This window comes from Stegostoma tigrinum, chromosome 11 (genome assembly GCF_030684315.1).
Source record: "Stegostoma tigrinum isolate sSteTig4 chromosome 11, sSteTig4.hap1, whole genome shotgun sequence".
In the NCBI taxonomy this organism is placed as follows: domain Eukaryota; kingdom Metazoa; phylum Chordata; class Chondrichthyes; order Orectolobiformes; family Stegostomatidae; genus Stegostoma; species Stegostoma tigrinum.
The window spans coordinates 23,404,325-23,420,684 of NC_081364.1; the positions used below are offsets into that span (position 1 = coordinate 23,404,325).

At 40.6% G+C, this 16,360-nt stretch overlaps 1 protein-coding gene across 2 annotated transcripts in view; it reads left to right on the forward strand.

Annotated features, from left to right (window-relative positions):
- Nucleotides 1-16,360, forward strand: part of slc6a11b (solute carrier family 6 member 11b) — a 162,204-nt gene that overhangs the window by 78,374 nt on the left and 67,470 nt on the right. The gene's annotated exons all lie outside the window — the stretch shown is intronic.

Below are 16,360 nucleotides of genomic sequence, written 5' to 3' on the forward strand. Positions count from 1 at the left end.
CACTTGGAGGATAGTAAAATGTGGGATATGCAGGGTAGGTTGATCTTAGTAGGATAATAGGTTGGCACAACATGTTGGGCCGAAGGGCTTGTACTGTGCTGTACAGCTCTATGTCTGTGTTCTAATTGCACAACTTCAAGATGTTTGTTAAATATCACAAGGCTCTACAGCTGGCCATCCAGACTATAGTCTATTGCCTATGACTACAGCCTATAGCCTATGACTATAGCCACCACCATAGGCATGCTCATTCCCTTACCCAATATCCTCCTGCCTATATTTGGGCTTTTAGTATCAAGTTCCAAGACTATATAGATTTAATTTTGCACATTATAAGGGCCCCAAAACTAAAACCTAAAGTTAATTCCCTGTCATTTTGCATCTTGGTTTTTTCAGCGTGCTTCCATCTTGTTAAAGTTAAGTTGTCTGATCCAGAATTGAAAAAGAGTCTTTATTTACTCTGTGCTACAGTCACTGTCTGTGGAGCAGCCTGCCAGTCACTTCATTCTGTAATTTATAAGATTTATCTGTGGGATATAGGCATCATTGGCTGGGACAACGTTTATTTCCCATCCCTAGTTGCCCTAAGATGGTGGTGGTAAGTTGTCTTCTTGAACTACTGCAAGCCAAAGCTAAATTTTTAAAAAATGAACTGCGGATGTTGTAAATCGGGAACAAAAGCACAATTTGCTGGAAAAGCTCAGCAGGCCTGGCAGTATCTGTGAAGAAAAAAATCAGAGGTAATGTTTTGGGTCCAGTGACTCTTCCTCAGAATTTCCTGCACTTTTAATCACAGTATTTATCTGCCTTGTTGAGTTCAGTTTCTGTAGTAAATCCAACATGTTGATGGTAGGGGATTCAGTAATGGTAATTCTGTTGATTGACAAAGGGCAATGGTTACGTTCTTTCTTATTTGAGATAGTCATTGCTTAGCTTTTGTGTGTTAAGACTGTCACTAGCCACTTGTCAGCCCAAGCCTGGACATTGTCCAGGACTTGACTGCTTCTGTATCTGTGAAATCATGAATGATGCTGGAAATTGAACAGTCATCAACAAAAATTCCCACTTCACCTAATGATGGAGGAAAAGTCATTGATGACACAACTAAAGATGGTTATGTCTAGAACACTACCCTGAGGAATACCTGCAGAAATGTCCTGGAGCTGAGATAACTGGTCTGTAACAAACAGAGCCATCTTCCTTGTGCCTCTATGATGCTGACCAGTGTGGTGTCTTTCCCCTGATTTTGCTCATATTCCTTGTTACTAGAAATGGGCTCTGATATCAAGGGTAATCACTCTCAGCTCACTTCTGGAACTCAGGTCTTTTGTCCTCACTTTACTGACGATTGAGATAAGATAGATGGCGCATTATTTGGCAGGATTGGATTTGTCCTGTATAGGACTTAACTGGGTAATTTTGGACATGTTTGGTTAGATAAGGTCGTAGAGTCATACAGCATGGAAACAAATCCTTTGGTCCAACCAGCCCATGTTGACCATGTTCCCGAACTAAATTAGTCCCACTTGCCTGCATCTGGCCCATATCCCTCCAAACCTGTCCTATTCATATGCTTATCCAAATGTCTTTTAAATGTTGTAACTGTACCTGCATCCATCACTTCTTCTGACAGTTCATTCCACACTCTCACCACTCTGTGTGTAAAAAAGTTGCCATCATGTCCTTCTTTTAAAAAAAATTTCTCTTCTCACAATAAACATATGCTGCCTAGTTAAGAGTCTCCCACCCATGGGAAAAGACCTTTCCTATTCAGCTTACTTATGGCCCTCATGTTTTTATAAACCTCTTTAACGTCACCCATCAACTTCCTAGTCTACACTGAAAAATGCCTCAGCCTATTTTTTATAACTCAAACCCTCCCTTCCTGGAAACATTTTAGTAAATCTTTTCTGAGCCCTGTCCAATTTAATAATATCCTTCTGATAACAGAGCGACCAAAACTGCATACTGTACTGCAGAAGAGGTCTCACCAATGTCCTGTACAACCTGAAAATGACATCTCAACCCCTATACTCAAAGGTCTGAGCGATGAATGCAAGCATGCTAAAGGCCTTCTTAACTAACCTGTCTACTTGTGACACAAATTTTAAAAAATGATATATTTGAAACCCCAGATCTATCTGTCCTACAACACTACCCAGATGCCAGTGTAATAGCTGTAATTAAATGACTTGGCCACAAGAAGTTCTAAAGGACATTGTTTCAGTACTTTTGCTGTAATATTGTCAGGGTTTCAGTATCTAGTGTCTTCAGCCACATCTTGATTTTACATGAGATAAATTGAATCAGTAATAGAACATGTCAATGTACGGATATGACCAAATCCCCATTACTTGACTCTCAGAAAACTAGCAAGGAACATGACTTGGAAATGAGAAGTCCCTGTATGACAATTTTTTTGAATAGTGTGCAAGGATATGAAGAAATAGTAAGAGACTGGCATGAGGTAATGCTGCTCGTTTGAAGAGCTGTATGCATGATGGGCCAAATGATCTCTTTTCTGCACCATAACAATTCTGTGATTCTGTAAATAATGGTGCGATATATCTGGATGATTAAGTATCTTGAAAGAAATATTACCTGCCACAATTTTCAGAACTAATCATGGACATTTGCTTTTGGTAGTTCCTTAGGCGGATCCTTCCCACACTATATTCAGTTAGAGAACTTGGAGAACATTGAGCACTTCCAATAGCTCAACAGTGACCTGTTGGCCAAAGAAGTTGTTGAAGAAGAGATCCAACACCATGTCCTCTGTGCTAGCGCAGCCATCGGCCGTCTAAGGAAAAGGGTATTCAAGAACAACAACATCAGATACGACACCAGGATCATGGTTTACAGAGCTGAGTTAGTTTCCCCTCATGCTATATGGGTCTGAGATTTGGACTGTCTACAACAGACACTTCAAGGCACTGGAGCAGTACCACCAATGCTGCCTGCACAAGATCCTGTGAATTGGCTGGGAAGAAAGACACACTGACACCAGCATCTTTGACCAGGCCAATATCTCCAGCAATGAGACATTGACCGCCCTTGATTGGCTACAATAGGCTGGGCACATGGTCTGCATGACCAAACAAGATTCCCCAAGCAGGTGGACAAAAGAAGCACACAAGGGGATCACTGAAGTGCTTTCTTTGTCCACCTGGAAGCAGAATACCTGCTCAGGGAGTCTCGTGGGAAATGTTCATAGACACCTGGGAATCAATGGCCCAAGATTGTCCAAAGTGTAGGAGGACCATCCAGGAAGGCATTCAACACCTCGAGATTTGCCATTCGGGAAAAAAACAGACACCAGAAAACAATGAACGCAGCATGCCGCCACACCAATGCCTCCCCCCACCTTTCCCGTGATCACCTTCTGCCCCAAGCGTAAAAGAGCCTGCGGTAGCCGCATCTGTCTGTCCATCCACCTACGGACTCACGCTGAGAGTGGAAGAAAGTCGTCCTTGTCTGTGAGGGCCCATTGGACTCAATGAACTTCTACCCTAATATTATTTAAAATGGCCTTAGAATTGCCAGTGCTAAACATTTCCCTAAAAAATAAATTTCTGAAGATAGCTTAATGAATATGTTACTTACTGTGGAATGGCCTGGACAGAGCGGATGTTGGGGAAGATGCTTCCATTGGGAGGAGAGACTCGGACCCGAGGGCACAGCCTTGGAGTAAAAGGAAGACCTTTTAAATGGAGATAAGGAGAAACTTCTTCAGCCAGAGAGTGGTGAATCTATGGAATTCACTGCCGCAGAAGGCAGAGGAGGCCAGGTCATTGAGTACATTTAAGATAGAGATAGATAGGTTCTTGATTTTTGGGGATCAAGGATTATTAGGAGAAAACTGAAGAATGGGGTTGAGAAACTTATCAGCTATGATTGAGTGCCAGAGCAGACTCAATGGGCTGAATGGCCTTATTTCTATTCCCAGGGCTATGGAGATAATGGATCATTTAGTCTTTCTTAAGTGAGATAGAAAACCAATGGAGAAATGACCATTTACAGGTATGTGTCAAACAAAAAATAAGAGCAAAGAATGAAAAATAGGGAGAATATGTTGCCAGTAGTTTGAGGGGTGCAGAGTAAAATGAATCGTACAGGGAGCAGAGATTGTACAGTATGTATGAAAATATTTTGCATACTGAAGTACGAAAACAGAAAAGAGCTCAAGATAATGGGCTATAATTTGCTTTCAAAATAACAGAGATTCTAATAGCTTTCCCCATTATTTATGCAAATATTACAGTAGCTTCAGGCAAGATGTCATTCTAGATGAAGCAATCCAGTGATAGTTCCTGAGTTGTGTTGCTTAGCTATTACATTCAAAAGCACAATATCTCACTGGCTCATTATCAAACTGCATTGAATAGTGTAGAGTTGATGTATTTGGAGAAGGCATGAATTAAATTCATCAAAGAAAGTTAGTATTGTACTTTTCACGATCAGTAACTACTTTGTGAAATAATAAATATGGCCAAAGAACTACTGGAAATTTACAGTTGCAAATGGGAATGTAATTCCTTCAGATTTTGATTTTCTGTAGAGATTTTAAAAATAGAACTTTCCTGTCCAAATTCTATCATTTAACCCAATCTGCCTTTCATTCTCTTTATTAGACTTTTGTACCATATTTAGCATTCAGTTCACCCACTCTAATTTGCACATTCTTAAGACCATGAGACATAGGAGTGGAAGTAAGGCCATTCGGCTGATAGGGTCCACTCCGCCACTTAAATCATGGCTGATGGGCATTTCAACTCCACTTCCCTGTACTCTCCCCGTAGCCCTTGATTCCTTGTGAGATCAAGAATTTATCGATCTCTGCCTTGAAGGCATCTAACGTCCCGGCCTCCACTGCACTCCGTAGCAATGAATTCCACAGGCCCACCACTCTCTGGCTGAAGAAATGTTTCCTCATTTCTGTTCTAAATTGACCCCCTCTAATTCTAAGGCTGTGCCCATGGGTCCTAGTCTCCCCGCCTAACGGAAACAACTTCCCAGCATCCACCCTTTCTAAGCCATACAATATCTTGTAAGTTTCTATTAGAGCTCCCCTCAACCTTCTAAACTCTAATGAATACAATCCCAGGATCCTTAGCAATTCATCGTACGTTAAACCTATCATTCCAGGGATCATCCGTGTGAATCTCCGCTGGACACGCTCCAGCGCCAGTATGTCCTTCCTGAAGTGTTGAGCCCAAAATTGGACACAGTATTCTAAATGGGGCCTAACTAGAGCTTTATAAAGTCTCAGAAGCACATCACTGCTTTTATATTCCAACCCTCTTGAGATAAACAACAACATCACATTCACTTTCTTAATCACGGACTCTACCTGCAAGTTAACTTTTAGAGAATCCTGGACCAACGCTCCCAGATCCCTTTGTACTTCTGCTTTACGAATTTTCTCACTGTTTTGAAAATAGTCTATGCCTGTATTCTTTTTACCAAAGTGCAAAACCTCGCATTTGCTCACGTTGAATTTCATCAGCCATTTCCTGGACCACTCTCCTAAACTGTCTAAATCTTTCTGCAGCCTTTCCACCTCCTCAGCACTACCTGCCTGTCCACCTATCTTCATATCATCGGCAAACTTCACCAGAATGCCCCCAGTTCTTCATGTCTGTCACAGTCATTCAATCTGATTGGCAAAATGCACAGCCACTTGGCCTGTTTGCTTAGATCTCAGGTGCGTGTTATATCAGCTAACACTTTCCACAATTTGCAGTGCAACGTATCAGCAAGGTTAGACAAGCAATGCTAAGTAAACCTAACAAACTGAGAAGGCATTTTGTGGTGAATTCAGTGACTCAAATTTCTATAATGAATTTTAGTTCATACCTGCTACACAACTTCACACCATTCAATACACTCCATTCATGAGCCAGTCAACAGAATGATGTTTTTGAAGTATGAATTTTTATTTAAATAAATGACTGGTTCTCTAAATTTTGAAACAATTAACACTCATCAGAGCTTTTGGAATGGAATGTTCATGAAAATGGCAGCACCTATCTCCAGGCAGATAAAAATTACCACCCTGGGTTTTTGATATGGCAAAACAAATACAGTTAAATTTGAATTCAGAGATGCTTTGGAATGAAGGTATTGCATCTGTCAAGACTGACTTTACAGTCTCCTTTCAAAATGACTATGAACTAAACATCAAATTGTTTTCTCAGTAAGGGCGTGACATGTTTCGCTGTTTGCTTGATAATTTTTTAATCCTAACATTTCTACTCATGCCTAAAACTTCAAGGCAATTCACATGAAATTACTTTGAAATGCTGCAGTTGTTGCTGTGTAGGTGAATGAACTTCTCCAGAACTAAGTTGCTGCAGGTATGGACTTAGGTCAGATCTTCTCAAGCAAAATATTTTGCGACAACTGAAACTAAAAGTGTCCAAACATTATTGCTGCCATTCTCAACTCAGTTGTGCAATTAATTTTACCAGAAGGCCAAAATCTGATTATTTTGATTGGTTGATGAATTAAGTGAACAACTAGTAGCTCTACATTGCAACCCTAAGTATCTACCTTTGGAACATAGTGCGGAATATTCAGGGACATAGATCAGTTAAGTTGACTGCCCGTCTTCTTTTTGTTGTACACAACCAAGAAAATCACCAGAAATGGGCATGACTTTAAATTGAGTGTGAATGAAGTGGTGTCAAATTGTTTTCCTGGGCTTCCTGTCTAACTGATGGTAATAAACAGCATTCATTGACTGCAAGATTTATAGGCTGAGGCTAACCCTTTGAGATTAGGCAACTGAGATAGGCTGCCAGCAATTGTTTTGACCTCCCAATCATTGAATTTTCATTGCTCCAGTCCAGCAAGTTGGATGCTGCAGGCCATCTGGCCGTGGTTTTATAAGTGTCAGAAGGTCACAAAACAGACTTTAGCAATACCAAGTTTCCTCCCTTCATCAGATGAATTTCCATGTTTAAGTGAAGATCGTACATTCAAATGAGCTGAATCAAGAAACTCGTTAGGCTTCAACAGTGCTCCTTCTGAGTGTAGTGCAGCTATTTGCAATGCAGCTGAGCTATTGAGGCAAGACAGTGTGTGACACTATCACATATTTAGGTTTTCAAAATTGAAATAAAGGTTTTTCTTTGGTGATCAACTAACGTCTTTTATACCTCAAACTTACCCCTTGGCCATTTGAGCCAAACAATTATGAAAAGCTGCCCATTTTGATCACTGATTATGAGTTGAAATCTCCTCTGAGCGCTTGTGTGCTTGCAGTGTTTAGACAGGCATTACTGAAAGTCGCTGCTGAGATCAGCTTGTTATGAATAAATTGTATTCCTGATGAATTAATTAAGCTACGACCTTGCAATACCTCAGCGTTCAATTCATCAGAGATAAAGGGAACATTTCCATTCTTTGTTGATTATGTCAGAATGCCAGTTCATTTAATGACCATTCAAGATGCTGGATTCTACAATATAATTTTCCTGACATTTTAAATATTGATCATGCTTTTGAAAATAGTCTGTAGTAATGTTGTTACAAAATTAAAAAAAGAGAAAGCACAGCACAATTTAGTACAAAGTGATAAATATATCAAAGTGAAATAGTTAGAATATAAAGAATACACAGCCAGGATTATAATTGAGGCAAAGATTCCCCAGCGTTTTAAATGTAACAACATCTAGCAACAAAATCTGGATGCACAGTGCCAGAAATTAATTGGAGCTATTAGTGTGGTTTTGTCTCTGAAATGCATCAGCACCATACACATACACTATACGTTCTAAACATCTAATGCTAATGCCATTTTGCTGAGGGTGCTTGTACATGTACAGGGAACATCCACTGGACACATGGAGAGTTTGCAGATTGTAACAATATCAGTGCCTTCAGCCGCAGAAAGGATCCCCCATCAGCTTTATTTAAAATGATCAGAAACTGCTTACAGGTTAGCTGCTGAGTGAGTTCTGTCAGCTCTTGCTGTGATTGTAGAGCTGTTCCATGGTTTCTGAATTGATTAAAGTTGTTGGAGTCTACAAGAAGTATTGTGGTATGTGTGACTTTGTCTTAATTTCAAGGCTTTTACACTCGTCCTGAGCCTTTTATGTAATACTGTGCATTGCCTTGCGGGATTACAGGGAGACTGAACAGAGGTGCCAGAGAGTTAGACAAGTATTGGAAATAGGAAGGAGAGAAAGAAGTCTCTCAGGAAGTTCACAGGACAGTCAGTGTTCAAAGATTGGTTCTCCTAGGGAAACCTAGGGAAACCTTGGCAACAAACAGTATTTAAGGCATTGAAATCTGCCACCTACTGCAGCCACAATTATTACTGCAGGGCAGGATGAGGGCTGTGATGTCGATGGCTGTGAAGGTAATCACAATCATGAACCTTTCTGCATTTGCCTCCTATCAGGCTAGAGCAAGAAATTATTTCAAATATCTCTCTGCTTGTACAAAGGATATTGCTGAGGCTCTGTGTTCTGGCAGAGCTAAATACATTTCATTCTTTCTTACCAGTGAAAAGCAGATAGAGCAAAATAATTAGTTTCAGAAGGACTGTAGACTGGCGTAGGGTGACAGGTACCACATATGCATCAGTTTGAAGATACCTTAATACCAATTCCCTCATTGTTCAGCTGATGTGTGACTATCCACTAAATATTGTGCACATCTATGCCCAATTTTCTGGGAACAATCATAATGATTTCATTCTGCAAAAGACTGCCTGGATTTGAGCCTCCATGACAGCAGAGAGGGTGCCCCCTGAAGAACAAGAGAAATCCTTTGTTGATACAGTTCACAACACCATTGCACAACAGATGTAGATGTGAGTAGCATTCATGTAATGAAAACCTGCCTGCCAAATACTGTGTGGTATTTCTGATGATTGTTATGTTTCATCTACCTGGACTGCTGTGGAAGTGGCTTGTCATAGCATGTTTACCTGACGAGATTCATAGCCTCATTATTATGAGGGCCCAGCCCTTACCTCAATCATAAGAAGCAGGAGAGAAATAGAAAGATGAAGAAAAGGAAGAAAGGAAGCAAAAAACTCAGCCTTCATATCTGGCTGTCTATAGTGGACCCAACCGATTGCATTGCCAGTAAATGCAACCCAATTTCCTGTTCACTGCCAATTCCACATCTTCCCTTCTGTCATTGCTTACATTACAAAGATAGTACCCACCAAAAAATAAATATTCCAGACCAAATATACAAATTCAACCATGCCATTCTGCATTCAGGTATCAACTAATCAGCCTGTGCAGTTTCCATTATTCCTACCTTCCGTGTGCTTTATCCTACCCTGTTGCAGTGATGTAATGTGAGCTCAGTGGCTGCAGAGTGACTGGGGACTACTGCTGAATCTCTGTAAGAATGTGTGGTTGGACTTGCAGGATGTCATGGGGCAGCTCTGGGATCAGACGGCCTGACTCTGGATTCTACCACCTCGGCACCAGTAGCAGCTCACTAGCTGACCATGAGAATAAACAGTAGGCTTGAGCTGCACTCCCTTGGGGCATGCAATGATTATGCTCGTAATGTGATGGAGAATAGATTGCACAACGGTCGTAATACCTTGGAAGCTGCTTTGAAATCTGGTACCTGCAATTATGATAACAAAGTGCGGAGCTGGAGGACCCTTCCCAACCCAAAACATCAGTTTTCCTGTTCCTTTGATGCTGCTGGCCTGCTGTGTTCCTCCAGCTCCATACTTTGTTATCTCTGACTCCAGTATCTGCAGTTCTTGCTATATGCCGTTATGATGGCAATATTCTCAATTCTCTTGATAGCCGTAATAAGCTTGGTTTCATGAAAGCAGCCTGAGCTTGTACAGCAGCAAGCTGAACTCAGAGTGCTTTCCAGTGCAGTTTCCAGGCGTGGAGGGCTCTGTCTGTGCAGCAATGGAAAGTACCACCAGATGCTGTATCAGAGAATTTGCAAATGGGCTAATGGACTCGGTCATCACTTCCAAACTGAAAAGGATGGGCTCCATGCCCTGTTATAATGCCCTGTGGCAATTTGTCCCACATTCTATACTCCTCAATGTTAACTGCAAGCTTTCTGACAAACTTATTAACATCTCAGTCATTTCATTGTATATATGCCTTGGTCTTCTTCTGTAGGTCACCACACTGAAGTTCTCCTCCAAGCCTTCTCTTCAGTGAGCTGGCACCCATGATGCCCTTGTGTGCATCATGGTCATTTAGGCCTGGTGTCTCAGCACATGTAAATTCCACCTGTAAGGTGTCCTGTGAAGTACACTGTGTGACAACATACAAGCTGAATGCATTGGTTCTTCATCACTAATGTCTTCTTGCTCTTCCATCATTTTCCCTTCCATTCTTTCCTGACCACATTGATGTTCTGAAAGAAGGGAGGCAGAGGACACAGAGAAAAGCAAGAGAGTTCAAAAAAGATATGGGAAGAGGGAATTAGGATGTAAGGGGAATTAGATATATGAGAATATTGTTATCTTTAATGGCTTCAGTCCTGTTCCTGATTACTATCTCAGCCATGGCTACTCCAATGATGATCTCGTCCATGTGGATAAGGTGCTGTAACTGTACCTGCCACCAGTTGATAAAATTCTGCAGTCTCTGATTATGCATCACCTTATCTGGTAAGAGAACAGGAACTGTACCAAAGTGAGGTGTGCAATTTGTCTGAGCTTTGAAGCTGTCAAAATATTACATGTATGTGCACCTCTCTGTTTGGAACCAAAATAACACTGTTGTCCATTTGTATCCTTTCTGACTTTAATCTATTTGCACAAGGGATTTGATATTTATTCTTAGATATTGATTGTGTTTGATGTCATCTTTTGTTTTTGATTTCTGGTAATTTGTATTCAGGGCTCAATATTGAGATGCAACATGTAGTAGTCAACTTCCATTTGTAAATTGCTAACTTTCTCAAACACAGGCAAAGAAAACAGACCAGCCCTCTGGGAAGGAGTGATTTTGCCAGGATCTATTGGTTTTCTGGGGAGTAAGCAAATGTTATGTTTCACACCTGTGAGCTGGACTAATGCAGACAGAGATTAGACAACAAAATTTTATCCTTCTCTCAGTTCTGCCTCAAGTGCACATCGATTGGAAGGGATTTATGTGTTCCTGCACCACATGCCCATTAAAACCTTCCAGTTCCCCAGGATATCTATAAACTGCACATGTTTACTTCTTACTATTTAGGACACACTCACCTGCTTTATTCTGCCACCTTCTCAGTCCAGTTCAATGGAAAGAAAAGAACTAAAGAAGTCTTCTGACATTAAGACGGCATTCAATTATAGTTACAGAAGAGTCTTATTTTCAAACATTCAAATCGCCAAGGCCAAAATCTTTATTTTAGTGAAAACTACAACATTGGGAAATAGAACATCACAAACCAGTAAACAAACCAAGATTATCATCTCCAGTATTCTAGCAATCCAACTTAAATGTTCGTTTGTAAAATTCAGGTTAATTTGTAATTTCCTCCCCCTACACTGGCTTGTAAAATGTCTAAGAAACTTTTGATAGGAATTGTGCAGGCAGGATTAGGGGTGGTCAGAGAGACTTAACTCAGGATGTATCACTGGATTGAACATCTGTCTCCTGCCCAAACCCCTGGCCCACAAGGAAATAGGAAAAAGCAGAAATTTGCTAAATTTCTATCCCATCAATCAATACTGCAGAGTTTAACCTAAAAATCCAACTGGAGGTTGCCAGTATTTCTATGAACTGTTTTTTAATAGTTGACTGTCTCCATTCAGACACAACTGGAATTAGGTTTTCAATTACACTGGAAACTATTTTTATGTTCAGCCAGTATTTGCAAGGCTAGATGTGGCTGATTCCATTACCTTTCTACTATTTGGCTGTCTAACGAGATACTTCTGTGGAATACCCTTTGCTCCCTTTTGTATATGCCTTGCTATTGTGGATATTCATATCAAATGACTCCTGAAAATCTGAAAAATTAATGTTAGTTAACAAGGTGTAGGGCTGGATGAACACAGCAGGCCAAGCAGCATCAGAGGAGCAAGAAGTTTCGGGCCTAGACCCTTCTTCAGAAATGGGGGAGGGGAAGGGTGTTCTGAAATAAGTAAGGAAGACAGGTCGAGGCGGCTCGAAGGTAGATAAAGGAGAAGATAGGTGGAGAGGAGACAGACAGGCCAAAGAGGCGGGGATGGAGCCAGTAAAGGTGAGTGTAGGTGGGAAGTTAGGGAAGAGATAGGTCAGTCCAGGGAGGATGGACAGGTCATGGGGGCGGGATGAGGTTAATAGGTAGGAGATGGGGGTGGGGCTTGAGGTGGGAGGAGGGGATAGGTGGGAGAAAAGACAGGTTAGGGAGGCAGGGACGTGCTGGGCTGGTTTTGGGATGCATTGGAGGAAGGGGAGACTTTGAAGCTTGTGAAGTCCACATTGATACCATTGGGCTGCAGGGTTCCCAAACGGCATATGAGTTGCTGTTCCTGCAACCTTCAGGTAGCATCATTGTGGCACTGCAGGAGGCCCAGGATGGACATGTCGTCTGAGGAATGGGAGAGGGAGTGGAAATAGTTTGTGACTGGGAGGTGCAGTTGTTTAGTGCGAACCGAGCGTAGTTGTTGGAAGTGGGTTAATGGAGTCCAGTTCATCCACTCTGATTGCTGCTTCACTTTATTTGTGCCTATCTTTAATCACTGCAATATAATTAGTAGTCTATTTCATGAGTCAGTGAAAACGATGCCCTCCATGCTAACCAGGAAATACGGTGCATTAATTATTTAGTAATGTATCATTTTTAAATTACATATGAAGTAAATTTTCTCCCAAGATGTATTCATTTTACATATTTTAAAAAGTCTTAGCCTTAACCTCGGAGACTGTACCTCTGAAATGAAATACAGTGAAGTCAACTCCTCCAAAAAAGCTTACTCCTGTTCACGCTCATGCAATCTACATTTACACTATAACTGCAGTGACAATACAAAATGAAATTGCTTCACGCTGACATGCCAATTAAGTTTACTATTGACTTCTTGTTCCTCATACTTGCAAAATAATATCATTAACATTTGACTACCTTGGCTAATTTTGGCATTATTCAATCTTTGCATTTTGACAATGTTGATGATTTATAGAAAAGTTCAAAAAGTAACCAAATATTACATTGATGCAAGTAAGCATTTATCGTAGTGAATTCTGACAACAAAATGATTATAGCAATTCTTGGAGTTACTTTTCCACTTGGCATACTGTTACATTCCCTGAAAGAGGACAGAATGCAAAACAGTAGTCTGTTTCAAATGAACTGACAGCATTTTAATTTCATCTTAGTAAGCTTCAAGTGCCCAAAATTAATGAGAGTGGATTTTATTCATTTTGAAAAAAACCCGGCAGATCTTCCTGTTACTCAGGTTCAGCTTTGGCAATATTAAATGGATCACAACTAACAATCTTTAAAGACTTTGCAGGTTTTTATTTCTAGAACTAATACGTCAAGTAATAATAATACAGAGCCACTTGCAAGCTATGGACATAATGAACTGAAAATCTTCAGAAACTGGGCAGTTCTCTGTATACCAATAATGTTTTGCTGGTTCTGAATAGGTGCATGTAGGATCTGTTCAGTTTACGTTAACTTATTAACTGGTGTCTCACAGCACCAGGGACCTGTGTTCGATTCCAGGCTCAGGTCACTGACTGTGTGGAGTGTCCACATTGTCCCCATGTCAGTGTGGGTTTCCTCTGGTTGCTCCTGTTTCCTCTGATAGTCCAAAGATGTGCAGATTAGGAGGATTGGCCGCAGTAAATTGCCCACAGTGTCCAGAAATATGTAGGCTAAGTACAGGAATAGGGTAGGATGGTGGATGTGAGTGGGATGCTTTTCAGAGGTTGATTGTGGACTTGATGGGCTGACAGGCCTGCTTCTACACTGCAGGGATTCTATTCTATTCTTATGCCTTCATCGGTAACTCTGTGTTTGAAATAGCCATTTGTAGCTCCCCTACGCTGTCTGCTTTTCATGTGGCTTTCGACCAACTACAAATTATGCAGCCACTTACTCCTTGGCTCTGTCACTCATCTTCAAAATGGTGAGGGTGTAAGCTTAAAATGCGTGAATTTTCAGGTTGTCATAGCCATGTGGCTCAGAGCTGGAATGAGAAATCAAGAGCTTGGATATTTGGTATTGCCAGGTCTGTGGCATGAAGTACATGCTTCTAGTAAACTTTCAAATCAGGCCAAAGTGTTTGAAACAAGTGGGAACTTCATTTAATATTAAAATAAAATTTGAATCAAACAAAGCTGTTTTAGCATATGGTTATGTTTTGTTCAGGGCAAGCTTCACATGGGTTTCAGGGTTCTGATGTCATAAGACATAGGAGGAGAATTAGGTTATTTGGCCAATTGATTCTGCTCTGCCATTCAATCATGGCTGATTTGTTTCTTAACCCAAATCTCCTACCATGTCCCCGTAATCTTTGACCTCCTTACTGAACAGAAACCTATCAATCTCTGTCTTAAATACACGCAATATCATGACCTTCATAGCTTTCAATATGTTATACACGTTCACCACCCTCTGGCTGAAGAAATTCCTCTTCTTCTCAGTTCTAAAGGGTCATCTTTTCACTTTGAGGTTGTGCCTTTGCGTACTTGTTTCTCCAACTAGTGGAAAGATTGTCTTCACCTCCACTCTGACCATGCCTGTAAGTATTCTGTAAATTTAACTTAGATTCCCCTTCATCCTTCTAAACCCCACCGAGTACAGACCCAGAGTCCTCAACCATAATCAAGCTATGCTACTTGCTAATCATGGAGTTAGTCCATCAATTTTACTGCAGGCCAATTCCTGATTCTGTTCATGATAGTGACTGAAAGATTTCTAGATACTTATGAGAGCCAGGAACATGGGGCTAATGTGGGAAATTGCCATTGAGGTAGATGATCGGCTGTGATCTACTTGAATGGCAGAGGAAGTTCAAAGACAATATGACCTACTCCAGCTCCTTTGTTCCTCTGTGGAGGGAAGTTTCTCTGTATTCAGTCTCCATGTTGGAAAACCAATCTAGTATTGGGTCCACATCGAGGAGACATCCTGTCAGAACATTCTACTTTTCTCGTACACACTTGCCCCATATCCCAGGTTCCCCATCCTAGGCCAGGAAAATTCTCGGTGCTTAAACACAGGAGCCTTGGGCCTTTCACAAAGCCATTTTTTTAAAATTACTGTCTCTTGTCACATACATCAAGCCAGAAGCAAGTTTACATATCTAGCCTCTTCTATATTACAATGGATGGGATAGCATTACCTACAAACATTCCTTTAGATTAATAGCAACGATCATACATTTTCTCAACACAACATTTCGTCTGTGATGTTGAGATTAAATTTCCAGTTGTTTAAATGTTGAAGAATGCCTGTTTTTCTCCATGATTAGAGACGAACTAATGTTAACTCTTTTAATGGATAACTGTGAAATGTATGACTCTCAATTTATAATGTTGTTAGTTAATTTGAAATTATGGAATAAAACAGACATTTACCAATTTAAAATTCGCAAGGTAATTCTATCTCCATACATGAACACTATGCAATCAAAGATCTTTTTGCAATCAATGAAAGAAACTCTTTTACAACAATTACCAAAATTGGTGTGAGTCTAATAACAATGCAAAAAGTTTGCTGCAAACATAAAATGACCTGGAAATCGGCTCTGCTACCAAGTGAAGTGGCTTTTTTTTAAATTACATTGATTATATTCTTCAATTTCAGTTGAATGTGGTTATAGAAATCATTTGAGCTCTTTATCTGCATCATGCTTTTAGGATTTGCCTTTTCCTTAACAGCAACCTTTTGTAAAGTAAATTGAATAAACACAGTCTGAATTTGTTACATAGTAAAATGCGACTAATAAGACTGCCATCATAAGACAGCTGTCACTAATCGCATTAGCACTATGGTTTGAACAAAATGCACAAACTGAATTCCAAACTGATGGTATCTGGAACAAGGAAAGTTCATGCAAATATCCAAAGACTAGATTCCTTTAGGAAAGCATGTGTTTCTAGTGGAATGGGATCTTTCACTTTTCCAACCAAAGACGATCCTTTGCTACACTCCAGTCACAATGGCGGTGGAGAGCAGGTTAGCAGACAAATCTTTAGCAGAGAATTTGGGGCATAGCTTGGGGCATTGCCATTCCATCTTCACAACTCGGGCTGTGTGCCTTTAAGATTCAGTGGAAATGATTCTACTGAGAACATGGGTTCAGTACTTTCTCAAGGCCCTAAAAACTTCAAGGAGCATGACTACTGGATCCCAAGAAGAAGTTATGACAGCCCAGCATTCCTTGAGGGCAGGCAACTCTGTTGCCCTTTATAAGAATTAATCT